At 44.7% G+C, this 27,875-nt stretch overlaps 1 protein-coding gene across 13 annotated transcripts in view; it reads left to right on the top strand.

Annotated features, from left to right (window-relative positions):
- Positions 1–266: 266 nt before the first annotated feature.
- lzts2a (leucine zipper, putative tumor suppressor 2a) overlaps positions 267–27,875 on the top strand; it is a 232,854-nt gene continuing 205,245 nt past the window's right edge. For 11 of the 13 annotated variants that reach the window (XR_007249549.2, XR_007249548.2, XM_048550935.2 and 8 more), the window contains exon 1: positions 267–490. The gene's annotated coding sequence lies outside the window, so the exon portion shown is untranslated. Of the gene's footprint in view, positions 491–13,336; positions 13,356–13,643; positions 13,664–27,875 lie in introns of those variants that run through there. The other 2 variants (XM_048550936.2, XM_048550937.2) reach the window with 2 other exon arrangements.

The following is a 27,875-nucleotide window of genomic DNA, read 5'->3' as shown; positions in this document are numbered from 1 at the left end:
TTTCTGAAACGTGGGATTCAGTCTCCATTATTGCAAACTCCTTAATGTTGATGTGTCAAGTTTCAAACGTGAAACAGAGGGTGGGATTCAGCAACTGAACCAAAGCAGAACAGAACCACAGATTTCAGGGATCCAGGGGCTTCAGGAAGCACAGACTGGTCATGACTGATGATTTCCCAAGGCAGCGGCGATAGGTTTCTCCAATATCCCTCCCCTTGCAGAAGAAAAAAGGGGTGGGACTCTGACAAGCAAATCCTGTTACTGACAGATGCTGAAGGGAACTGAAGGAAGTTCTGCGTGTTTGTTTGTCATCGGCCCTTTTTCTCCCCACTCTGTATGTGCATATGCATCGAACAGAAACATGCTGGCCGGCTCTAGCGGCGTAAAGGTGTGGGGCTAGACCGAGGAAAGAGAGAGAAATTTGAACTGACTTTGAAAGCGGCTCGTTGGATCGCAACTGAAAGTAGGGGAGAGGGCGAGTCGATAGACGGTGAGTGTGTGGTTTAAGTACGGGTCGATAGTGCTTGTCGTTTTCCTTGTAAAACCACACACTTCTCCCTCCAGGCCCTGATATGTGTCTGTGGGGGAGAGAAAAATGACAAATTATCCTGGAACTGGGCGCAACAGCTATTTAACAAATCGTATGCATTAGTCAAGCCTACTTATATTGTTTTACGAGACTGAGAGTAAAAGTTTATTATCTCTCTGCAAACCCAGTTTATTTCTGCTGGAATGGAGTCTCTGAATTGCTTGGTTGGCGCGGTGTGTAATCTGAGGGGCAGTTTTGCTTCCAGACCACCCCTAACATGCTCCTGGCTAGGCTCTCACCCCTGAAAAGAAGGAGATAGAGAAATTTCTAGAGGTACAGAATAAACTCTTTGTTGAAAAACAAGAGAGAAACACGTTTTTTTTCCTCTTTCTGTGGAGAATTTCTGCTGAGCTGGATTCCAGGGTTGTGTTTTTAGCTCCTACATAAATTTCTAAATTTTTGTTTTTGCTGGTCGTGTTTTCTTTTTCTGCTGGCAATAACTTAATACATAAAACACGAAGCTAGCGAGTAAATTGGATCTGCGTTATTAATAATGTGTTTGGTGCTGTTGTGGTAGACTGTAATTTCCCAGAGGTGAAGGGAAAGATCTTGGCGTACGTTTCTGGATAATGTTTCCTGTAAAGTGGAAATGTACAGATACTCTTGATGTCGGTCTCTGTATAACAGCAGCCTGTTCTCTATTGGCCTTTGGTCTCCCGGGTAGGGGAGTTGTGTTCAAAGTGGTCTGACCACACCCCCTTCCCCATTGCAATTGCTGCACCCCTCATTAAATCAGAAAGACTTGTTTATTGCTGAGATGTTTGTAGGTTGGGAGGTGCCTGTTAATATTCAACAAGCTAGAGAAGTTGGTATGAATAGACTGCCTCTCCTATATGTGTGTCTCAGCTGGGGCTCAGTGGGTGACTCTCACACTCTTGAGTCACAAAGTTGCGGGCTCAAGCATCTCTGCTGCGTGCCACAGTCGAGACCAACGCTTGGGTCCCAATGTTTGGATGAGACGTTGAGCTATGGTACCGCCTGCCCTCTCAGATGGACAGTAAAGGATTGAGGCAGGTTTCGAACAGCAACAAGGCTGTGTTCGCCAGTGTCCTGGTCAATGTTCATGCCTTATATCGGATTATCGGGTCATTATCACACTGTCATTTGGGTGCCACATTACCTCAATACAACAGTGACTGGCAAGGGAGTAATTTAATTGCATACGGTGCTCTGAGAATGCCCATTGGTTGTGAAAGGTGCAATGCAAATGAAATGTACATAAATAGGAGCAGACCATATGTGCCTTAGTCTGTAAGGCTGATAAGTTTTTCTTTTGCAGAATGTTCCCCACAGCTCAGTTTTTCCGCCCCATTTCTGCCAGAGCCCTTTTATCCCCTAATGCTCACGTCCCAAAGACTATATTGTTCGTCCACGTCTTACAGGATCCAGACTTTCAATTACTCGTAACCCTCTAAATCCTTCCCACACCTCAGCCCTAGATAGCTGACCCCTTATCTTAAGACTATGATCCATAGCTTCAGACTCTGCAGCTGGGAGAAACAGTAACTCAGGATCACTGATAATAAAGTGTGAGGCTGGATGAACACAGCAGGCCCAGCAGCATCTCAGGAGCACAAAAGCTGACGTTTTGGGCCTAGACCCTTCAAAGAGGGGGTCACTCAGGATCACTGCTTCTTTATTAAACACGGGAATATACAGGCCCGAACTAACTTGATTGTTCCTCATAGCCCAGCACTCTTGTCCCAGGCATCAATCTGTTGAACCTTTGCATCCACTCCAATGCAAGCATACCCCTCTTAGGTAAGGTGACCAAAATTGTACCTTTGTACTTCCAGGTATAGGCTTTTACCACCGTATATAATTGGAGCAAGATGTTCTTGCTGTTACTAGGGGCAGCACGGTGGCTCAGTGGTTAGCACTGCTGCCTCAGAACACCAGGGACCTAGGTTCGATTCCACCCTCGGGCGATGTCTGTGTGGGAGTTTGCACGTTCTTCCCATGTCTGAATGTGTTTCCTCCAGGTGCTCCAGTTTCCTCCCACTGACCAAAGATGTTCAGGTTAGGTGGGTTGGCCATGCTAAATTGCCCATAGTGTCCGGGGATGTGTAGGCTAAGTGAATTGGACTTGAGAAATGCAGGTTTACAGGGCTTTGGGTGGGATGCTCTTTGGAGGGTAGGTATAGACTTCTTGGACTGAATGGCCTGCTTTCAAACCATATGGATTGTAATATTATATTCCAATTCCTATGCAGAGAAAGCAAACGGTTCAGCTTTCCAGTTGCCTTCATGCTAATGTTCTATGACTCGTGTAAAAGGATCTCCAGATCCCTCTCACATCAATGTTTACTACTGTGTTTCAAAAATTTGCTGCTCCTTCATTTCTACTACCAAGCTAGAGAATTCGCCTTTAGAGATAGTAGGAACTGCAGATGCTGGAGAATCCAAGATCACAAAGTGTGGAGCTGGATGAACACAGCAGGACAAGCAGCATCTCAGGAGCACAAAAGCTTTTCTGACAAAGGGTCTAGGCCTGAAACGTCAGCTTTTGTGCACCTAAGATGCTGCTTGGCCTGTTGTGTTCATCCAGCTCCACACTTTGTTATCTCGGATTCACCTTTTCCTGGATTATACCCCATCCACCACCACCTTGTGGAATCATTCTGTCACTATCCCACTGCAGCATTTTTATGTCTTGCACATTGCTTCCTATTCAGCTAGCTTCATTTTATCAGCAAACATCATATAATTAAGCCTTTATATTATCAGCAAAATTATATTTGGTCCCTTGTGTAAGTGGTATTGTTAAATAGCTAAGGCTCAAACACTGATCCTCGCGCCCTAGTAGTTATATCCTACCACCCTGAAAATGATCCATTTATTACCACTGTCTGTTTTCTGTCCACTAACCAATCCTCAATCTATGTTAATAAGTTGGAGACTAAATAAAAAAACAAAAGTCCTCAGGAAGGAACACCAGACCCGAAATGCTAACTCTGATTTGTTTTTTTCCGCAGATGCTGCCAGACCTGCTGAGCTTTTCCAGCCACTTCTGTTTTTGTTGTTGTGAAAAAGTTGGAGGTTGGTTAGTTCAGTTGGCTGGACAGCAGCAGGCTTGTGATGCCAACAGTGTGGGTTCAGTTCTCTCACCAGCTGGGGCTACCATGAAGGACTCTCCTTCTCAACCTCTGCCCTTGCCTGAGGTGTGGTGACTCTCAGGTTAAACCACCGCCAGTGAGATGCCACCCATTATCTCTAGTAGGACTATAGTGACTTTACATTTGGTTCTAGGTAAGGAACACCAAGGCAAAATAGCAACCACTTGTGTGGTTGTTATTGAGTACCTTCTGAAAAACATATAACATTGACTGGTTCTCCCATATCCACCCTGTTAGAACATAGAACATTACAGCGCAGTACAGGCCCTTCAGCCCTCGATGATTTCACAGGTCAGTGCAACAATCTGAAGCCCATCTAACCTACACTATTCCATTATTATCCATATGTTTATCCAATGACCGTTTAAATGCCCTTAAACTGGCGAGTTAGTTATACCCTGAACAATCTCTTGTAGATTTGTGCTATAAAACGTTACTTTCATAAAACCATACGTCCATCGAATTATACAGGTTTATTTCCCCCAAATGTTTAACTGCCTTTAGTAAAGATAAGGAGGTAACGGTGGGGATAAATTCATAAATCACGCGATGCCAAGTTGTAGTCATACAGGTTTTCCTGAAATCCAAAAGCTTGTGATTTCAAATAAACCTGTTGCACTATAACCTGGTGTTGTGTGACTTCGGACCTTGGTGTTTGTAATATATTCTAAACTTGTTCCTCCTACTGCTGTGGTCTGCAGTTCCCCATTATCTCTGCCTGTCCTTTCTTGTACTTTTGACATACCCTCATGTAAAGGGGATGGGCTGTTAGTTTAATTAGCAAATTAATCTAAACTGAGAATTTGGAAGTGGCAATTCATGAAACCGAGCCTGAAAATGTTGTGGTTCAGGCTGACATTAATAATCCCAGAGCACTATTCAGAGAAGAAAACCTTAATTCTTCCAACGTTCCTCATTAGAATATTGCTGCCAGAAATGTTTAACTGATCATCCAATGCATTGCTGCTTGTGGTTTCGTTGTGTAGAATAGGAACCATGCTTGCCTATGCAATAATTGTTTGAAAATGTTTTGAGATGAGATCATGTATAATCAGATTAAGTACCTCCTCCTGGTGTCGAGCATTGTATTTTTTAATGCTGTTAAGGTGTCCCTTTTTAAAATAACAATGCCTCCTTGTCACAAAGTAAACAGACTATAAAGGCATGTTTAATCGCCCATAGATGTGCAGAGGAGACTTACCAGGATGTTGCCTGGTCTGGAGGGAAGGCCTTATGAAGAAAGGCTGAAGGACTTGAGGCTGTTTTCGTTAGAGAGAAGGTTAAGAGGCGACTTAATAGAGACAGACACAATGATTAGAGGATTAGATCAGGTGGACAGCGAGACCCTTTCTCCTCAGATGGTGATGGCTAGCACGAGGGGACATAGCTATAAATTGAGGGGTGACAGATATAGGACAGAAGTCTGAGATAGGCTCTTTACTTAGAGGGTAGGAAGGGTGTGGAATGCCCTGCCTACAACAGCAGTAAACTCGCCAGCTTTAAGGGCATTTAAATGGTCATTGGATAAACATATGGATGATAATGGAATAGCTTAGGTTAGATGGGCTTCAGATAGGTTTCACGGGTGGGCACAACGTCGAGGGCTGAAGAGTCTGTACTGCACTGTAATGTTCTATGTTCTATGTTCTAGACAGGATGGCTCGTATTATGAGCTGACATTTATAAATACTTATGAAGTTCAAAAGCAATTTTGAGTGTGACATGGAGCAGAAACAGGAGCTGAATGGTAAATCTGTCATTCAGTTACATTTTATAGCTGAGCTGAGTTGCGGTTGAAGAGAAAAGGTGCTTTGATTCAATCTTTAGGAATCTTTAGTCTCGTCAGGTCTGCGCAGAGTTTGAAAGTAATTTGTTGGAAACACCAGAAGCCTTTCAGCTGAATGCTAAACACCAGCTATACTTTTATACGCTTTTCCAATTTCCATGTCCAATGTTTCATCATTTTCGTTTCGCCTACCTTAGCCTGCAGGAAATGGAAGAATAAGGTTTTTACCATGGGTAACCCCATTTAATCTGCACAATACTGGGCCATGTTTTTTCAAAGCACAACCAATCCACCTCAACTGCAGATCCCTGAACACTAGGGGAATTTAGCATGGCCAATCCACCTAGTCTGCATACCTTTGGACTGTGGGAGGAAACCGGAGCACCCGGAGGAAACCCACACAGACACAGGGAGAATGTGCAGACTCCACACAGACAGTCGCCTGAAGGTGGAACCGAACCCGTGTCCCTGGCGTGATGAGGCAGCAGTGCTAACCACTGAGCAACCATGCTGTCCATAGGGCTTAAACTTTGAAATATACCACATTGATTGGCATTGACTTAATGGTAGATAATTAGGAAATGGCACATGAAATGAACAAATAATTTGTTTGTTTCTTGTTATGTGGAGTAATACAGCATGGAAACAGGCCCTTCGGCCCAAACCGCTCTTGCTTACCATGGTGACCACTCACCTAGTTCCAATTTTCTGCATTTGGTCCATATCCCTCCAAACCCTTCCCATCCATGTACCTATCCAAATAGTTTTAAAATGTTGCTGTTGTACCCGCCTCAACCACTTCCTATGGCAGCCCATTCCATCTCCGCAGTACTTTCCCTGTGACGAAGTTGCCCCTCAAGTCCTTCTTAAATCTTTCTCCTCTCACCTTAAACCTATCCCCTCTAGTTTTCAACTCCTCATCCCTGGGAAAAAGACTATATGCATTCATCCTGTCTATGACCCTCGTGATTTTGTATACCTCAATAAGGTCACCCCTCATTTTCATATGTTCCAAGAAAAATGTCCTATCCTGGCCAACCTCTCCCAATAAGTCAAGCCCACTAGTCCTGACAACATCCTCATAAATCTTCTTTGCACACTTTCCAGTGTACCTATGTCTGCCCTATAACCGGCTGACCAAAACTGTACACAATACTCCAAGTGTGGCCTCACCAGTGACTTGTACAACCGTAACCTAACATCCCAACTCCTGTACTCAATGCCTTGACCGATGAAGGCCAGCATGCTAAATGCCTTCTTCACCACTCTGTCCTCTTGTGACACCACTTCCAACAAACTATGTACTTGTACTCCTAGGCCCCTCTGTTCCACAGTACTCCTCAGGACCTTACCATTTACTGTATAAGTCCTATGTTGGTTTGACTTTCCAAAGTGCAACACCTCACACTTATCTGTATTGAATTGCATTTACCAGTCCTCAGCCCACTTCCCCACCTGATCAAGATCCCTCAGTAGTTTTTGATAATCTTCCCAATGTCAGATGTTGGCTAATTTGTCTAAAGTTACAGTCATAGTTGTATAGGATGGAAACAGACTTGCTGGTCCAACCAGTCCGTGCTAACCATGTTCCCAAACTGAACTAGTTCCACATAATCATAGAGACGTACAACACTGAAACAAACCCTTAAGTCCAACTCATCCCCACCAACCAGATACCCTAAATTAATCCAGCCTCATTTACCTACATTTGGCCTATATCCTTCCAAACATTTCTTATTCATGAACTTGTTCAAATGCCTTTTAAACACTGTAACTGTGCCCGTATCCTCCACTTCCTCTGTAAGTTCATTCCACACGCGAAACATTGTCCAATAAAAGAAAAACTTGCCTCTCATGTCCTTTTAAAATATTTCTCCTTTCACCTTAAAAATATGCCCCCAGTCTTGCAACCCCCCAGCCAGGGAACCGGCACCTGCCATCCTCCTTATCTATACCCTTCATGATTATTTTTTGCCCCTTTGTTTTGGTCTCCTGCCCTTATTGAATGAGGGTGTTGGCTGTTCTCTGAGACTGTGCAATTTATCCACAAACTGGGGAGCTCTGGATAATTACTATCATTGTATCTGCTGTCTTTTTGTCTACAATCTTAGGATGCAACCCATTTGGTCCAGGGCATTTATCGGTCTTTATCCTCATTAGTTCCCCTGGTACTTTTTTTTTCTCTGAAGTGGTAATAATTGTATTTGTTTACTTGGTTTAGTTACTTGATTAATAGCATTCCAAAAGTATAAAGTAATTTTACTATGAAGATTGCAAAATATTTGTTCACTCCTCTGCTGTTCCCTGGCTGCTATTATTATTTTCCCGGCCTCATTCTCTAAACATTCACCTTTTAAAAAATATATTTAAAGAAGCTCTTGCTGTTTTTTTTATATATTATTTGCTAGTTTGACCTCATGGTTTATATTCTCCCAGTTTATTTATTTTTTGATCATTGTTGGTTTTTTAAAGGTTTTCTGATCCTTTGATTTCCCACTAATCTTTGCCACATTTGTAATGTTTTTTTCTTTCATTTTGACACTACCCTTAATGTTCTTGATAGCTGGTTTATCCCCTTCCTGAACTTCTTCCTCAACAGTGATATATCTTTGTAGGCCATGAAGGATTTTCTTAAACATCTGCCATTGTTCCTCAGTTGTTTTTGCTGCTAAACCCCTTTCTCAATCCACTCCAACTGGCTCTGCTCTCATTCCTGTGAAATTACACCTTTTTATGTACAGTACAATTCTACCTCGTTATGGTCACTGCTCCCTAGGGGATCATGTATTGAGGCTGCCTCATTGCACATCACCAAATCTACAATAGCCTGACCCCTAGTTGGATCCACAACATATTATTCTAGGAAACTGTCCCAAATGCACTCTATAAATTCTTTCACACATTAACTGTTATCAGTTTGATTTTCCCCATGTACATATTGATAAAATGATTATTGACCTGCCCTTTTTACATGTGTCATTATTTCATGATCTGTTCTCTCTCCTGGAGTGGGACTTGAACCTGCAGTTTCTGGTTCTGAGTGCAGGTGTGTTAACCACTGTGCGAAAAGTGCACATTTCTATGAGTGAGCAGAATCGACTTAATTGAACATTAAATAAGTCCTTGTTCCAACTCTAATTTTGAAGTTTAAAGACAATATCACATTAATGAAAAGATATTTGATGCAGTTTGGTTAGTTCTTGACAACAAAAACAGTGACATATCCTACGCTGTATCAAAACCCATCTCTACACATTGGCTTGTCAATGTCTTGAGGTAACCTTCAAGCAACTGGACAGTCCTGGTGAATGAACTGATACAATTTGGAGCCCACTGATCCCATTCACACTTCTTGCTGCAGAAAGGCAGCCAACGCAATCAAAGACCCCTCCCAGCCCAGTTATAATCTCTTCCAACATCTTCTGTTGGGCAGAAAAGTCCGAAAGCTTAAACAGATTCAAGGACAGCTTCTTCTCTGTTGTTATTAGACTTCTGAATGGATCTCTTGAATTTTAAACTTAATGCTAATCTCTGCACCTTCTCTGCAGCTGTAACATTGTATTCCTTGCTCTGTTCTATTACCCTAATGCACTTTGTATGGTATGATCTGCCTGTATTGCACGCAAAGCAAAACTTTTCACTGTACCCAGGTACATATGACAATAATAAATCAAATCAAATCAAATCAAATCTAGTTCCCAGGATTACAAAGAGGCATTGTAATAGGAAGAATAAGGAATGGCAATATGGAATATAAAACATGGTTCCTTTATCATTGTCATATCTTTGAAGATGGCAGAGCTGCTTGACAAAGATACTGGGAACTGCAGATGCTGGAGAATCCAAGATAACAAAGTGTGGAGCTGGATGAATACAGTAGGCCAAGCAGCATGTCAGGAGCACAAAAGCTGACGTTTCGGGCCTGATGAAGGGTCTAGGCCCGAAACGTCAGCTTTCGTGCTCCTAAGATGCCACTTGGCCTGCTGTGTTCACCCAGCTCCACACTTTGTTATCTCTGCCATCTTCAATGTGGCTTCGAGAAGATTTGGGATCTGAGCTTTACAAGAAGTGCAGAGAGCATAAAAGCAAAAAAGTTATGATGATCCTGATAAAACACTGCTTTGGCCCCAAAGAGAGTATTGGGTCATGTAACCTACCAAAGAGCAACCCAGATCCCAACCCTATCCCAATATCTCCACATTTGCTGTTGCCAATCCATCTAAGCTACACATCCCTGGACACTATGGGCAGTTTAGCACGGCCAGTGCACTGGAATTAAAACACACGATTTGGTCTCTGGGGAGAGATTGGGACAAGCCATATGTACAGAAAGCTGCCGCAGATGTGATGGTCTGAATGGACTACAACTGCTTCAACATTAGCTCTGGATTTGTCAAATCTTTCCTCTTTTCAGTGAAATGGAGGACACATTGATGTATGAGATTGTTTAGACTCTCCTAGGCTGCATTGCAAGATTCCATTGGGATTACCGAAGGACATAAGGCGAGAAAGGAGAATATCAAATCAAATAGTAAAAAATCTGTGATGTTTTCGTACCTTGTTCTACCCCTCTGTCTTTGGAAGCCTAACTGAAGAAGACATTGAGGGCTTTTCTGGAGTACTGCACATAGTTCTGGTTGCCCTTCTATGGGAAGGTTGTTATGAAAGTGGAGAGTGCTCTGAAAAGAATTACCAGGAAGTTACCGAGACCAGGGTTGGGGAGTGGTGTTCTAGGAGATTTGGATCGGCTGGGACTTCTTTCCCTGGAGCGTAGAAGGCTGAAAGGTGACCTTTGTAAAGGTTTATAAAATCATGAGGGGAATGGATAGGGAGAATGGCCAAAGTCTTTTCCCTCAGGGTTAGAGGGTCCAAAACTAGAGGACATAGGTTTAAGGTGAGAGGGAAAAGATTTAAAAGGAACTTAGATTAGATTCCCTACAGTGTGGAAACAGGCCCTTTGGCCCAACAGATCCACACTGCCCCTTGAAGTATCCCACCCAGATCCATCCCCCTATAACCCACAGACCCCTGAATACTACAGGGCAATTTAGCATGGCCGATCCACCGAGCCCGTACATCTTTAGACTTTGGGAGGAAACCAGAGCAAACCCTCGCAGACACGTGGAGAACGTGCAGACTCCACACAGACAGTCGTCTGAGGTTGGAATCGAACCTGGGTCCCTGGCGCTGTGAGGCTGCAGGGCTAACCACTGAGCCACCTTGCCGCCCGATACTTGAGGGGCAACTTATACAGAGGTTGGTGCACATGTGGAATGAACTGGCAGAAGACGAGATAAAGGTGAGTATAATTACAACACTTCAAATACATTTGGACAGGTACATGGATAGCAAAGGTTTGGAGGGATATGGGCCAAGTGCAGGCAATGGGACTAGTTCAGTTTAGGAAACCTGGTCAGCATGGATGAGGGGGGTCTGTTTCCATGCTGCCTGACTTTATAAGCCCTACCTGTCCCGATTACTGATCAACTAATTCTGATTGGCACAACCCATTTGCCTGGATGGGTGCAGCCCCCAACAACACTCCAAAAAGCTTGATACCATCCAGGACAAAGCAGCCGCTTGATTGGCACCACATCTACAAACATCCCACTCCCTCCACCACCGACACTCAGTAGCAGCAGTGTGTACTCTCTACAAGATGCACTGCAGAAATTCACCAAAGATCCTCAGACAACACCTTCCAAACCCACGACCACTTCCATCTGGAAGGACAAGGGCAGCAGATACATGGGAACACCACCCCCTGCAAGTTTTCCTCCGAGCCCTCACCGTCCTGACTTGGAAATATATTGTTGTTCCTTTGGTGTCGCTGGCTTAAAATCCTGGAATTTCCTCCCTAACGGCATTGCGGGTGTATGTGGACCACAGTAGGAGGACAGCAGTGGTTCAAGAAGGCAGCTCACCATCACCTTCTCAAGGGGCAACTGGGGATGGTTAATTAGTACTGGACCAGCCAGCAATGCCCATGTCCCTTGAAGGAATTAGAAAGAAAAGAAACATTGTGCCATGTTATGGTGGCAAGTGCGACGCATTGTCAATGGGGGATGCATTCATTGTTAACATCTGGGATCGGGTGACAATCACTTCACACCAGAGCTGGGCATCAGGTGTAGGAAAGCCTGCCCTATTCAGATTGTCGATAGCAACACAGGTATTCTGTCTATTGAACAGAGGCACAAGGAGCAGCTGAATTGATCCATCAGGATGGGCCGAATGGTCTCCTTCACCTGAAAATTCTCTTCTGATTTCCTACACAACCTGGCAGATTCATTGTGTTGGGAAGTAAACATTGAGCTGAAAAAGACGTTCAGACAATTAAGTGTACCTGTTAAGAAAACAGCAGTGCCTTTATTGAACGTTTTGCCAAAGATTTGGAAGAGGATTTTATTTGACTTTCCCACATGTTGAGAGATGATAAATCTGATACTTGTTGATTAACATTGATCTAGCTTTCGCTCAGTTGTAGCTCTCCTACCATCACCCTTTAATAATCTCAACAACACAAACAGATGGCAAGCACATGCAGTTTTCTTTGCCAATTTTCTAGCCATGCACGATATTACCGCACCGTTAATTTGTGTGATGGAGCTGGACAGTCTCTTGTTCACCTACATATCAGGAGTGCAAATCGAACAGTGACACTACACACACAATCTTTGTTCAAAAGTGAACCAAGGATGGTGTTTTGTGTCTACAACACCCGATCAGTCACCAATGACCCCATTACTCTGCACTTCGCAGCTAGATTTTGACTGATGGCTGATAAATTTTAAAATTACTTGACTATGTTGCTGAAAAGCGAGATGGACTGATCATTGATCTTCATGTTGCGAAGTTGTGGGACCCTTGTTTTGTGGCACAAAGACGTAATGTTCAGTTGGAAAGCCGTAACCGTATTTCTCATTCACTCAGTGTTCAGGGATTCCGAGATATAATAGAAAGTTTATATCCTTTATTTATATCTTGTACCTCTTCAGTTCTTCTAAATAGGGATGCTTAAGTGTCCTTGATATTAATTAGTAAGGAGGGAGGCAATTATTTTGTGGCATTATTGCTTGGCTGTTATTCTAGAGACCCAGGTAACATTACGGAGACCCGGGTTCAAATCACAGCATGGCAGATGGTGGAATTTGAATACAATATGAATCCAGAATTAAGTGCCTAATAATGACTGTGAATCCATTATGGAATGTAATCATAAGCCAGCTGGTTCAGTAATGCCCTTCAGGGAAGGAAACTGCCATCCTTACCTGGTCTGGCCTACATGTGACTCCAGACCCACAGCAATGTGGTTGTTTGTTAATGACTTATGATGGGTGATAAACACTAACCTAACCAGTGATACCCACATCCTGTGAATAAATGAATTAAAAAACATCATTCCATCATTCATTTTTTTCGTCCTTCAGGCCCGAAACTTGGCAAGCCCTGTCCAAAATCTCACTGCATCTCGCTTCTCTTTCCTTCACACACACACTCTCTCTCTCTCTCTCTCTCTCTCTCTCTCTCTCTCTCTCTCTCTCTCTCTCTCTCTCTCTCTCGCGCTGTCTCTCTCTGTTCTCTCCTCCTTACAATCTTCACCGAGCAGTTGGTCACCTGCCCCCATATCCCCCTGTGTGACCTGGTGCCAAAACGATGAAACTCCAAGGAGATATTCTGTAATATTAACAGCGTGACGTACGTATAAGTAGATTTGTATGTGTTTGCATGTGTGCCAACATGCAAATATAGAGGTGAATACACAGAGAACAACCAAATCGCACAGCGAGGGGATGGGGTTTGGTACTGAGATGGATTCAGACGTGACAACAACACTCTGCTGTTGCTACCTTGCTCTGAAAAGGTAATATTGACTTAGCAGAATTACAGCTTCGGTACTTCTTTTGAGAAAAAATGTTTTTTGTTTAGCAAAAGAAAACTGCTGCAAATTCCACTTTCAGTGGATGATGGCAAAATGCCTATTTTCCTTTTACAGTTGAAATTAACGACTGGCAAAATTGGAGCAATGAGTGGCTTTGAAATCTGTGATCGCAGACAATGCGATTTTTGTTTTCTGGCTGTAAAAACAAGCTTTCTGCTATTTTTCCAAGATCAGGAAAGGTTGACCTTGCGGAATTATGATGAAGCATTATTTTTTTTTCCATAAGAATGGTGAGTGTTGACAATATGACAGATTCAGTAATAATATTTCTTTTAAACTGGGGCTGGTGCATACTTGCAGGAAGAGGTTACAGAGGGGAAATGGGATGGTGGTAAAGGAGAACTGAGTATTACTTTGTCTGAGGGCTGGCACACTGAACCACTTCTGCAGAACTAATGTGGAGAAGTTTGTGAATTTGGGTGCGTGGCAATGGGTTTAAGGCTGAATATACCCAGGTTTATTGACTGTCAGGCCATCTCAGCACTGAGGGGGCAGAGAGGAGGTATCTCATCACAGGAAAGTAAGCCAGAATATTTTATTTTAGCCACTGTAACAGGGCACTAATTTCCTCTGGTAAACATGGTTAACCACTTGACTGAAACAGTGCACAACAAAACGTAGTGCATGTTTTTGCATTTATCAGGCAAAAGGACAGTCCCATTTTAATAACGTAGAAATCTGTAAGCTGTTTGGCTCTTCAAGCTTCCTGCACCATTTGATAGGATCGTGGCTGATCATCTGACTCGGTCCCTGGTCTCTGCTCTCCCCCCATTCTCTTTTTAATCTCTTTCGCCCTAAGAACTATACTAACTCCTTCCCGAAAACATTCAGCATTTTGGTCTTAACCACTTTCTGTGATGGAGAATTCCAAAGGCTCCCTGCTCTCAGGGTGAAGACATTTCTCCCCATTTCCATCCTCAAAGCCCTTCTCCGTATCCTTAAATTGCAATCCCTGTTTCTGGACTTGCCAGGCACTACGAACATCTGTCTGTTTTTATCATGTCTAGTCTTGTTTAATTAGATATGCTGACATCGGAAGAGCAAGCACTCTTGGACAAATCTCCTCTTACAGTTTATATTGTCACCCGTTATCTTTGTTTAAATGTGTGACCCGATTCTGGTCTCGTTGTCAGTGCGTGCAATCAAATCAGATATCTCACGTGTAATGCTTCACTTTGAGACTGGCCTGTTGAAAAGGTGTGAGCGTGATCATTGTGCGTTACCCAGCTCATCCTTCTATCAACATAGGAGACCGTGATAGCCCTCTTCCCCATCCATCGTCCATCTGCACGGGCCTATATCAACTGGATTCACTCTTTCCCTCGCTACAGCTTGATTGTAATTGTCTGTAATGCATTCTCATCCTGTCCAGCTGCTACCTCCCCTCCCCAAGTCTTTAACCTTTAACCCTCTTAATTCACAGGAGCTCCACTTCATTATCCTTCTCTCAGACCCTCTGCTATCTGTGTTCTTCAGTTGTTTGTCTAATCCAGGCCATGATTTTTCCCAGTTAAGCACGAGGAAGACAGCAGGCACTGTCTTTGACCTCTGCCACAAACTTCAACAACAAATTCCACCGCTTCCCTCTCACTATCTTGGGCTAATCCAAACTCCATGATCATGAGCTGAGCTTCCAATCCCATAGCCTTCTCAAGGCGAATCATCTGTTTCCACCTCTAACAAGAGCCTCCTCTGCTTCTGCCCATCACCTGTAACTCCAATACTCTCGCTTGCCCTCCATAAACTTGTCCTCCTCAAACCCCTGGTGCCCATATTGCAACCAGCACCAGGTCTGCCTATTCTCTGTACCTGGCCACTATTGGCTCCCTGCCTAATGGGTGGCACGGTGGCCCAGTGGTTAGCACTGCCGCCTCACAACAGCATGATCCCAGGTTCGATTCCAACCTCTGGTGACTGTCTGTGTGGAGTTTCTCCCTGTGTCTGTGTGTGTCCTCTGGGTGCTCCGGTTTCCTCCCACAGTCCAAAGATGTGCAGGGTGGGGTGGATCGGCCATGGGAAATTGCCTGTCGTGTCCTGGGATGTGCAAGCTCGGTGGATTATTCGTGGGAAATGCAGGGTTATGGGGGTTGGTGCTGAGATGCTCTTTGGAGAGGCACTGTTGACTCAATGGGGTCTAAATTGCCTGTTTCCACGCTGTTGGGGTTCAAAGATTCATTCAAACGGTCTGATTCCTGTGTTCAGATTCCTTAGACTTTGTGTTCTTCCAACTCTGGGCTCTTTTGCACATTCCTATTTCTAATGGGAACTGTATCCTTTTATCTGTCTTGGTCTTTGACTCTGGGATTTCCTCCTAAAATTCCTCTGCCACCTCCTGCTCAAAACATATTCACATCTGATCAAACTTGAAATGATCTGTCTGAGCACTGTTTTAATTTAGACTCTGTTCTAATTTGATGATGATGATCCATGGAATTGCTTTGGAAAGTTCCATTAGTTTGAGCTGCCATACAAATGTAATCTTTTGTTCCCTATTGCTTTCACTGTGCTACTCAAGCTTACTTTGACAGGATTATGGTCCCATGCTGTACTAAATCCTATCAGGATCTAACAGTTACAATCATACTGAGTTGCTGGAACATTGGTCCCAAGTACTGCAAATGCTGGCGATCTGAAACAAAAGCAGAAATTGCTGGAGAAACTCAGCGGGTCTGGCAGCGTCTGTAGAGAGAGAAACAGAGCTCACGTTTCGAGTCCAGTGACCCTTCTTCACAACTGCATTGGAATTTGGGAATTCTTGTCCACGAATCTTAAGCTCACGTTCAGGTTTGGATGGTAATAGGGAAAGCAAAATGCCCTTTATTTCAAAGGGGATGGAGCATAAGAGTAGGAAGGTTTTGTTAAATGATACAAGGCTATAGTCAGACCACAGCTGGAATGCTGTAAACAGCTTTGGACCTGTTATCCAAGGAAAGTGGCATTGGAGGTAGTCCAGAGAAAGTTCACTACTCTGATCCCAGGCATGGTTGGACTGTGTTGAGGTTGAGTAGAATGGAGCCTGTACTTATTGGAATGTAGAAAAATGAGAGGTGGCCTTAAAACACACAGTTCCTCAGGTTCAAACTTCTAGATGTGGAAAGATTGGTTCTAGGTGTTGGAAAGTCCAGGACCAGAGGGTATAACCTCAGAATAAGGGTCGCACATTGTAAGACTGAGGTGAGGAATTTCTCCTCTGAGGGGATGTGAAATTCTTTACCGCAAAGGGCTTTCGAGGCTGAGCCATGAAGTTTATTTGAGGCTGAGATAGGCAAATGTTTAAGTCGTAAAGGAGAAGACATTCCTCCCCTCAGTCAGGTGAGGAATGCTGCCAGACCTGCTGAGTTTCACTGGCAGAGATAGTGGGAACTGCCCATGCTGGAGTCTGAGAAAGTTTGTTTTGGATTTCCAGCATCTGCAGTTCTCCATTTCATTCTTGGGAACGGAAGGCTACGGGGTGAAGGGAGGAAAATGGAGTTGAGGATTTATCAACTCAGATTTGATGGGCTGAATGGCCTACTTCTGCTTATGTGTCGCATGGTGTTTGTATCTGAACTTGACTCTGTCCTTGAACGACAGTCTGGTACAAGTGGGAGCCTGGCCTGTGTTTTCATTTGGCTCCGGGCCTTACCTGGACCTGGCTGAGATCAGCTCATCCAGCACGGTGTGATGTTACTCGGCCTGCTGTGTTCCTCCAGCTCCACACCGAGTTATCTCAGACTCCAGCATCGGCAGTTCCTACTGTCTCTGAGGGTGTGGCTTTCGTTGTGTGAGTGGCCGAGGAAAATGGTGGTTTTTTTTGGGAGTTGAAGTGCCCAACGTTGTCCTGCCAACACCAGCAGCACAGGCACTGCTCCTGCACTGGTGGGCACACACTGCCATTCACGCACTAGCGTGACAGTGGGCTGTGTGAACACAGGACACATTGTGTGTGCTAGCTGTGCCTCTGCACTTCTCACCGTGGTGCAGCTTTGTAAGACTTTGATTAGGCCGCGCTTAAGAGTACTGCGTTCAATTCTGATGCCACGTGACGGGAAGGATGTGGAAGCTTTGGGGAAGGTGCAGAAGAGGTTTACCAAGATGCTACTGGATAAGAGGGCATGAGACATAAGGAGAGGCTAGAAAATCTCAGGCTGCTTTCTCTGGAATGGTGGAGACTGAGGGGAGACTTTGTAGGAATTTACAAAATTGAGATGCATAGCTAGGGTTGATGGTCAGAATCTTTTCCTTGGATTTTTAATGTCTGATACCAGAGAGCATGCATTTCTGGTGAGGGGACAAGTTTTTTTACGCAGAAAGTAGTTTGAGTCTGGAGGCCTGCCAGGGGTGGTGGTGGAGGCAGATAGAACAGGGACATTTAAGGGACTTTTAGATAAGGATACGAATATTCGAGGAATGGAAGGATATGGATCAATGGCAGGCAGAGGGATTAGTTTTATTTGGCATCATCTTTGGCACAACGTTGTGGGCTGAAGGTCTAGTTCCTGTGCTGTACGGTTCTGTGTTCTATCCCCATCTGTCCTCGCGCCCAAGGCCATGTCTTGCAAGTAGTAAATGTGGCAGGGGGTTTTACTGGCAATCACATGCAAATTAGATTAGATTCCCTACAGTGTGGAAACAGGCCCTTTCGCCCAACAAGTCCACAGCACGCCTTGGAGCATCCCACACACCCCTGAACACTACGGGCAATTTAGCATGGCCAGTCCACCTCGCCTGCACATCTTTGGACTGTGGGAGGAAACTGCACCACCCGGAGGAAACCCACACAGACACAGGGAGAATGTGCAAACTCCACACAGACAGTTGCCCGAGGCTGGAATCGAACCTGGTTCCCTGGCGCTGTGAGGCTGCAGTGCTAACCACTGAGCCACCGTGGCCACCCCATGATGGACAATTTATTCAAAATGTTTTTTTCTTTTCTTGGTTGGCTCAGTTAGCTGGATGGTTGGTTTGCAATACCAACTGATGTTAACAGCATGTGTTCAATGCCCACATTGGCTGAGGTTACTATGAAGTACTGTCCTCCTCAGTCTCTCCCTGTGCCCCAAGGTGTGGTGATCCTCGGATTAAACCATCACTAGTTATCTCTCTAATGAGAGAGCAGGGCTATGGTCTGAACAGATTATGATGGCCTTAAGTTCTCCAACCTGTTCACATTCCAGTTTTTCCATTCTACTTTCTCTCTTATTGATTCTCTATTTACATGAGGAATAGGAATAGGCCATTCAGCCTCTTTAAGCCTGTTCTGTCACACCTGATCTGTGCCATCATCGACCTCTGTGGTTCTGTAACCTACAATATCCTGACCTCATTCTCAACCTTTCCTTCTGATAATGCTTCTCTTTTCTACCTCTTATCCTTGAACATAATCCAGCACCAACTATCAGCTTTTACAAAAAATTGTTGAGTGATACTAACTTAAACATTGCTAAAGAGAAACATAGAATCCCTATAGTGTGGCCATTAGCCCACAGCAACCCTCTGAAAAGCCTCCCACCCAGACCTGTGCCATCCCATCCCTGTAACACTGTATTTCCCATGGCTAACCCACCTATCCCTGGACACTGTGGGCATTTCAGCATGGCCAGTCCATCCAACCTGCCCATCCAAGGGCTGTGGGAGGAAACTGGAGCACCCAGAGGAAACCCACGCTGACGGTCACCCAGAGGTGGAATCGAACCCAGGTCCCTGGTGCTGTGAGGCAGTTGTGCTAACCACAGAGCCACCGTGTCATGCTAAAACAAGAAGTCCACGTTATTTGTCTTTGCACTCAGCAGGAGTTACAGGGTTGGTTTGGTCATGGGGTGTTTGGGATGGAGAGAATGGATTCTTTTCACAGAATAGCCCTAGTGGTTGGGTGCTGGTCTCAGGCATTATCCTCTCTGGCCTGCCCTCCAGACCCAAAACATCAGCCTTCCTGCTCCTCTGATGCTGCTTGGCCTGCTGTGTTCCTCCAGCTCCACACCTTGTTATCTCGGATTCTCCAGCATTGGCAGTTCCCACTATCTCTGAATCAATTTTCACCTCCAACTCTGTAGCAGCAGCTTTGCTTACTGTACTTTATCTCTACAGTGGGAGCTGTAGTGTTAAACGAGAGTCTGAGCTATTCGGTGGTGACAATGCCACCCAAGCTTGAGAAGCCTAGCACTGATATGAAGGGCTGAGTGGCCTCCTGCTGTGCCGTATTGATTCTGTGAATTATTGAGAGTTCCGCACAGCGTATAGCTGCGGCCAATGCTATTCCTTTTTATTTTTCCTGTTTTAAACCACTGTTTGGTTTGGACACTGAGATACTGAACTGCCAACTTTCCTTCGTTAATGTTGACTTTGTTTCTAAACAAAATACCCAACTCCCCGAACTTGTTTGGCAGGAGTAGGGACATGGTAAGCTATACCTCCCAGACTTCTGTTGCCATGGTAATGATCAGCTTGAAGGAGGTGGGGAAGTTGGCATTTTGAAGCGACAGTCTGATGTTATCAAACCAAGTTTAGTGGTGGGCTGCAAACAAGTGGAGTGGTCCTCCAACATTTGGTCTGGAAGCTTCTAGTTATTTTCTGATCTATACCTGTTCAGAGAAGTCATTAAACACCTCCTGGAGCAGCTGGGGCTTGAATGTGGGCCTCCTGGTTCAGAGGTAGGGACATTACACCCACACCACAAGATACCTTTTGCACTCTTTTGAGTTTGTTGTTTCAGTTTACAGATTTAAACATCCAAACCGATTGACCTAATGGCTCCTTGCGGAAACCTGAGGTGAGATTGCAAATGGTGGACCCATGTCACGAGTTCTGGGAAAGGCTCACTGAACTTGAGAGGATAGGTTAGTCAGGCCACTGGTCTTGAGTCCATTGGAGCGTAGGAAAGAGGTGAATTTGTTAAAACTTTCAAAAGTCCGAAGGGGATTTGACAAGGGTGAATGCTTGAAGCATGTCTCCCCTTATAGGAGGAGCCAGAATCAGATGACTCGAGGCCTCCATATTGATTTGCACAACTTAATTGCAATTCAGAAGGTGTAACACCCGTCCCTGTTTCTCCTCCCTCCTTGGTATCTTCCAGGTGAAGCAGTTCTTTACCGACCTTTCACACAAATCTAGTCGACTGCATTCACTCCTCACAATGTGGTCTCCTCTACATTGGGGAAACCAAGCGTACACTGGGTGACCACTTCGCAGAACACTGGCATTTTGTCCACAAAAAAGACCCTGAACTTGCAGTTGCCTGCCACTTCAACACACCACCCTGTTCCCTGGCCAATATCTCCACCTCAGGCTTGCTGCAATGCCCCAGCAAAGCTCAGTACAAGCTGGAAGAACAACACCTCGTTTTTTGCCTCGGGACCCTGCAGGCTCCACGACTCTGAGTTCAATAACTTTAGGGCTTGCGCTCTCCCATGACCTTACCCCAACCCCCGTATATTGAGAAGAAAACCATAGTTCCTGGAAAAGCTCAGCAGGTCTGGCAGCATCCATGAAGGAGAAAACAGTGTTAATGTTTCAGGTCCGGTGACCCCTCCTCAGAACTCACATTATCAAGCCTTGTTATCACATAATCTGCTATTACCCACAACCTATTGTTAGCCAGTAACAGTCCCCACTAACAGCTACTCACCCTCCCAGCTAGATTGTTATCCACTCATTGTCTGTCCGAGTGCTCTTCTCTCTCTCTGGGCTCTATCCTCAGCTATTGTTTACTCCTTACATCCTCCCACCCCCACCTTTTCCTCTGCATTTAAACCAACATTTTCCAAGCTACAGAGATAGTAGGAACTGCCAATGCTGGGGTCTTGCGGTAACGAAGTGTGGAGCTGGCTGAACACAGCGGAGCAGGAAAGCTGACATTTCAGGCCTGGACCCTCCTTCAGAAAAAGCGTCTGAAGAAGGCTCCCAACCTGAAACATCAGCTTTCCTGCTTCGTTTGATGCTGCCTGGCCTGCTGTCTTCCTCCAGCTCCACACTGCGTCATCTCAGACTCCAGTATCAGCAGTTCTTACTGTCTCTCCATTTGATAGATGTTTATTTTTTGTGACCCAGAGCAGTTTTCAAACACATTAAAAACCGTTGTCTTTTAAACATGCAACAACATGCGATGTATTAGAAATAAATATAAAAACAGTTACCAGGACCAAAGAAATACAAGTGTATTTGAGAGAAGCCCCTTGAGATTTGCCTTTAAAGTGCTGATGTTATTTGGAATTTTGTAGAGATCGCTCTCCCGTGTTTTAATAAACCCTTTGAACTTTACTGTCAGTCACCTGATTCTGATCCTGTAGGGGACTGTCACAGAGCCATACAGCATGGAAACAGACCCTTCGGTCCAACTAGTCCATTGCCAAGCATAATCTGAAGCTGAACTAGTCCCACCAGCCTGCTCCTGGCCCATATCCGTCCAAACTGTTATCTGTTCGTACACTCATCCAAATGTCCTTTAAAAGCTGTGACTGTATCCATTATCCACCAGTTCCTCAGCACATTCATTCCACGTGCAAACCATTCTATGTCAGAAAAAAGTTGCCCCTTGCCCTTTTGCTTTTGGAATCTCTCTCATCTCACTTTATAAAAGTACCCCCTAGACTTGAAATCCCCCATCCTAGGGAAAAGACAACCATTAATAACTATCTATACCGCTTCTTATTTTATAAACATCCATGAGGTCACCTCTCAACCTCCTACACTCCAGTCGCAGCCTACCCAGCTTTTCCTCACTTTACTTTAGCCCATGTTGGTGGAACGGTCACTCTCAAACCACGCACGTCAACTTGTGAGTGTGTCTCACACTCTGAATGGAGAGAGATACCTTTGGATCATTAACCATAGAACCCCTTCAGCATGGAAACAGGTCATTTGGCCCAACAAGTCCACACTGCCTCTCCAAAGAGCATCTCACCCAGATCCATTCCCCTACCCATGTATTTCCCACATCTAACCCAACACATCCCTGAACACTATGGGCAATTTAGCATGGCCGATCCACCTAACATATACATCTTTGGACTGTGGTGGGGGAAACCCAGGCAGACACGGGGAAGATGTGCAAACTCCACACAGAGTCGCCTGAGGCTGGAATCGAACCCGGGTCCCTGGCACTGTGAGGCAGCAGCGCTAACCACTGAGCCACCGTGCCGCCCATCATGTGTGTTGGCTCCTCACTGCTATTGTGTAAGAAAGCCCCAGTGTAGAGCAACTGCAGGATTGTAATGTCTATCTTTTAACTTTATTACGTTATCTTCCTAATTTATACAACGAAGAACTGTAATGTAGAACTTTTAAAGTCTTAAACAAAAATTTGTAGCTGGGGTTGAGGATGCTGTTGTCCATTAGCTTGCCGAGCTAGTTGTTCTGTGGTGTGCAGACATTTCATTATCTTTCTCAGTAACATCATCAGTGTGACCTCTAATTGAAACTTGGGTGTTCTGCTTCGTTCTGACTTTACATGATCCTCTGGTGTGGTGGGTCTTGTCACTTCTAGTTCTGTTATTTTCTGTAGCAGCAGTCCAGAAATAGATCCGGTATACAGCCTGCTGCTTAAAAAAAATGGAGCCAGAAGTGAGAAGACTCACCACGCCAGGGGGTCATATAAATTCTGAATGGGCTAGAACACCCATGTTTCTATTAGAGGTTACCTAGAATGGTAACGAAACGTCTGCACACCACAGAGCAAGTAGCTCAGTTAGCCAACAAACAACTGCAATGTAGAACTTTTTTTCTTTATTTCTCTATTTTGTACCTAATCGATTTTAGTACCTAAGGTTTGTTACTAGATGTCTTGTACCTAAGGTGATGGTATGTGTGTGGTGACATTGTACGCTTTTCACTCTACTCCAGTACTTCTGTACTTAATTACAGGTGACAGTGATACCGAATTCTAACTCGAAAATGTACCGTGTAAGGCGCATTCCTTCTTCCTTGCTATTTCATCCACTTCAAGGGGTTAATAATTCTTGAAAAAAAATGAAATCTCCTCCTGCTTGTATTTGCTGCTTACAGTGTGTTTCCTTTAGCTTTCAAATGTTTTGGTTGAACATTTTGGTTCCAAATGCCAGAAGGCCCCCACCCCTACACGCAGCACCCACCCCCCCCCCCACCCCCCCCGCCGGGCTTTACGAGATAGGATGAAAGGGGCTTTGACTACAGTCTCTGCTGGTGATTCGTATTAACCCCTTGGCCTGGGACTCTGTTAGTGTTTATCACCATTTGTTAGTTCAAACCACAGCATGTTCTGAGGCTCGCTTCTGGGAACTCGAAGCTGAATAAATTGTTTCACAGCTGCTGCTAATAATCTCGCTTGGCCATGACCCAGTTTGCTAGGCACCTTGAGGCACACTGGTAGTGTGCCTGCCTCTGAGCCAGGAGCCCCAGGTTCAAGTCCCACATGCCCCTGAGATGTTTAGTAACATCTCTGAACAATTTAATTAGAAACCAAATAAAAGCCTGCATTAAGGATCTCTGGATAATGTTACCGTTGCTGAAGGAAATGGTAACCTTTTAAAAATACATTGTGCTCTAGTTAATAGTTGATAAGGTGGCAAGATTTCTGATTTGGGGGGTTGCTCTCGTGGTGTGGTGGCAGTGTTCATACCCCTGTCCCTTGGGATCAAGTCCCACCTGCTCCAGAGGTGTGTAATTAAATTTCTGAACAGGTTGACTCGAAAAATAAGTTAAATTAATAAAATACTGACCCATTTACTGTTCATCCTGGCAACACAAGTTGGATAAAACACCTAGAGACCTAAATTTACACTTTGTTTCCTGGAGCACAGGGTAAAGCTTTGGTTGGCTATGGGAAAGGACCAGGAAAACTGCGTAGTGAGGATAATAACTGGGGGAAAGCCAACTTCAGTGGGATAAGAGATAATAGGAACTGCAGATGCTGGACAATCCGAGACAACAAGGTGCGGAGCTGGATGAACACAGCAGGTCAAGCAGCATCTTTAGGAGCAGGAAAGCTGACATTTTGGGCCTAGACCCTTCACTGGAATGGAACCGACCCCGACAAAATAAAGCCAAAGATGAGTGAACTGCAACAGCCTTTAAGGAACAGAGAGTTCAAATCCAGCCAAGATATGTTCCCTCAAAAGGAAAAGAGGCCACACAAAGAGAAGAGAAGAGGAGGACCGAAGGGTGTAGGTCGGTGCCTTGTGACTCTATACCTCTGCCTATGGCAGGTGGAAGGACAGATAATTCAAAGAAGAAGCAAGACGAATAAAAATCGAGTTCAGTGGTGATTTGGAAAAAAAACAAATAAGACAAACAGAGTTTGAAAGAGACTAGCAGCCAGCATCAAGGAGAATCCAAAATAAGGGTGGTAGGGTGAGGAATGAGCTGATGAGGAGCTGCAAAGTGAATCTATGCCTGATCCTTTTGTCTACTTCCATTCCAACATTTGAGGATTTTACTGACCAGAGTGGATGTCTACGTCTGCCTACTCCCAGACACGTCTGCCCTGCCTTTGCAATGCCAGTAATTTTGTTCCACGTTTTCTCAGTCAGCCCTCTGTGCTGAGACTCTATTTTTTGACTGGGTGGGCTGGATCTGACATGTCATCGTTCATATCGGGCAGCTGAAGTATGAAGTTGAGGAGGAAAAAAAAGTTTAAAAGAGTTTTTGCTAAAACTGCACAAAGTCCCAGTCAGACTGCACTTGGAAAGCAACAAAGAACAGTACAGCATAGGGACAGGCCGTTCGGCCCTCTTGACTAAGTCTGTGCCGGCACATGATGCCTTTCTAAAGTGAAAACCTTTTGCCTCTGTGTGATCCGTATCCTGGTATTCCCAGCCTATCCATGTATCCATCATGATGCCTGTTGGAAATCACTATTGTATCTGCCTCCACCATCTCCTCTGGCAGTGCATTCTGGGCACATGTCACTCTCTCTGCCTTTCACATCCCCTTTAAACTTTCGCCCTTTTACCTTGAACTGTGTCTCCTTGCTATTGACGTTTCTACTCCGCGTAAAAATACACCAACTGTCCATTCTGTCAATGCCCCTCATTACTTTGTAAACTTCCATCAAGTACCCCCCGCCGCTTCTGACGTTTAAGTGAAAACAAACCAAGATTGTCCAGTCTCTCATCATAGCTAATACCCTCCAAAACAGGCAACGTTCCTGGGAAGACTTTTATATACCACCCGCAAAGTCTCCATATCCTTCTGGTTATGTGGTGACCACAACTTGACTATTGACTTGCCAATTTTTATACTCTGTGCCCCAATAGGTGAAGGCAAATATGTCAAATGCCTTCCTGAACACCTTAACCCACTTGCGGGCAGCACGGTGGCTCAGTGGTTAACACTGCAGCCTCACAGCACCAGGGACCTGGGTTCAATCCCACCCCTGGGCGACTGTCTGTGTGGAGTTTGCACGTTCTCCCCGTGTCTGCGTGGGTTTCCTCCAGTTTCCTCCCACAGTCCAAAGATGTGCAGGCTAGGTGGATTGGGCCATGGGAAATTGCCTGGAGGCCGCAACCCTAACCAGGGCCCTATCCTTAACTGTTTAAATTCATTTCATAAAATGAACAAGGACAGAAATTCCACCTGACAGGGTAAATGTTGAAAGATCGGGACTTGAGGTAGAGTATGGGACCACAGGGTATCATCACAGAATAAGGGATCTTCCTTCAAGACAGAGATGAGGAATTTGTTTTCTCTGAGGCTGGTGAACCTGTTGATTTTCTCACCACAGAGAGCTCAAAGCTGTAGTCTTAAGCCTACGCAAGGCTGAGAAAGACAGATTTTTGATCAGTAAATGTTAGGGGGCAAAGCCGAAAAACCAGAGCTGAGGATGATCATGCCAGCTGTGATCTCATTGAATAGCAGAGAAGACTTGGGCAGAATGGCCTGCTCTGGCTCCTGTGTTTTCAGGTTTTAAGTACACGCAGTCTCCGCTGTGTTGTCTAATGAGGACAGCTGGTAAGAGATGAATCCTGGGCTCTGAACACAGTGTACCTGAGTGACTGACTGGAGACGTTAGTCAGTGTGTCAGAACGCAGTGTTAGTACAGGGATATTCTGAACTCCCCCATCAGATCTACAATCTCCAGTGATCTTCTGTCTTATTACTCCCTGCCGCACTCTTTACCAAACTTGGCCTGAACTGATATCAAACTGTCTGACTCGATAGACAAATCTGCTGTGTTCATTGCCAATTTAAAGATCAGCCACTCGGCCCCCAGATGAGTAGATTCTGCTCACACTGACCTCAATGTTACTCTGCCCTAGTGGCCATTTGTGGAGGGTGAGCAACAAGCTATTCAGCCATGGAAGGCACCACACCACCTCCTGCGCATTTTATACATTTACCAAACTTAATCCAGTTGTCTTTAGAATGCCTTAATTGAGTCTCCATGTCTCCCTCTCTGCCCCTTAAACCTATGCCTTCTACTTTTGGACTCGCCTTCTCTGGGGAAAACACTTTGGCTATTTATCGTATTCATGCCCTTCATGACTTTATAAACCTCTACAGGGTCATGCCTCTATCTCCTCTGCACTAAGCGAAAAGGTCCCAGCCGATCCAGACTGCCCTTTATAACCCAAACCCTCCAGTCTCAGTAACTTCCTTGTAAATCTTTTTCACACCTTCTGCAATCTAGCAGTATCCTTCCCTGCTGTCGGACCGGAGTGGGACAAAGTCAGAAGTCACATGAGACCAGGTTGTAGCCTAAGGCTTTCGTAGCACTGCCCCTTCATCAGGTGAAGTGAAGAGAAACACAGGCGCAGAATTTACAGGCAGAGAGATCGCACAAATGGTGTGAGGGATTGTTGACGGGCTATATGATAGGTCTCTGTAGGTGATCAGAAGCATCAGATGGTGTGAGTAAAGTGTAAACAGCTGAATAACAAGCAAAGGGGTGATCTATAACCCAATTAAATAAGGTAGAGAGATAATTATAAAAAATTAAAAATAAGTTGTTGCTGGAGACAAACCAAACGGCTGGAATAAAATTAGCTTTGCGTGCCAAAGGCCTGACCAAAGTAACAAGTAATCCCAAATTGTACAAACCAGTTAAGGTGGAGAGATCATAACAGGTTATCAAGGTGATGGTGTCAAAACAGGACAGTAAGGAAGGTTTTACAGACACAGAACAGTGAGGTGGGGTCACATGTAGTGCAACATGAACACAAGATCACAAGTGAGACTGTTTTCATGGCTACAGAACTTGGCTATCGGTCTCTACGCGGTGATTCTACTTTACTGTCATTGTGTTTCACTTAGTGTCACCTGCAGAGCTTATTATTCAGCCTGTCGACACTCTGCTCACACGATTTGTATAATCTTTTGATTCCTTAGCCTATAGATTCTGCGCTGTTGTGCACCTCTTCACTTCACTTGATGAAGGAGCAGTGCTATGAAAGCTTGTGATTTCGAATAAACCAGTGGGACTATATCCTGTTGCCGTGTGATCTTCTGAACTCTTCCTGTAACAGGGTGACCAGAATTGTAGAGGCTACTCCA

The sequence above is a fragment of the Stegostoma tigrinum genome, chromosome 20, assembly GCF_030684315.1.
Source record: "Stegostoma tigrinum isolate sSteTig4 chromosome 20, sSteTig4.hap1, whole genome shotgun sequence".
NCBI lineage: Eukaryota > Metazoa > Chordata > Chondrichthyes > Orectolobiformes > Stegostomatidae > Stegostoma > Stegostoma tigrinum.
Note: the sequence above shows the minus strand (reverse complement) of the source record. Positions and strands in the feature narration are given on the sequence as shown.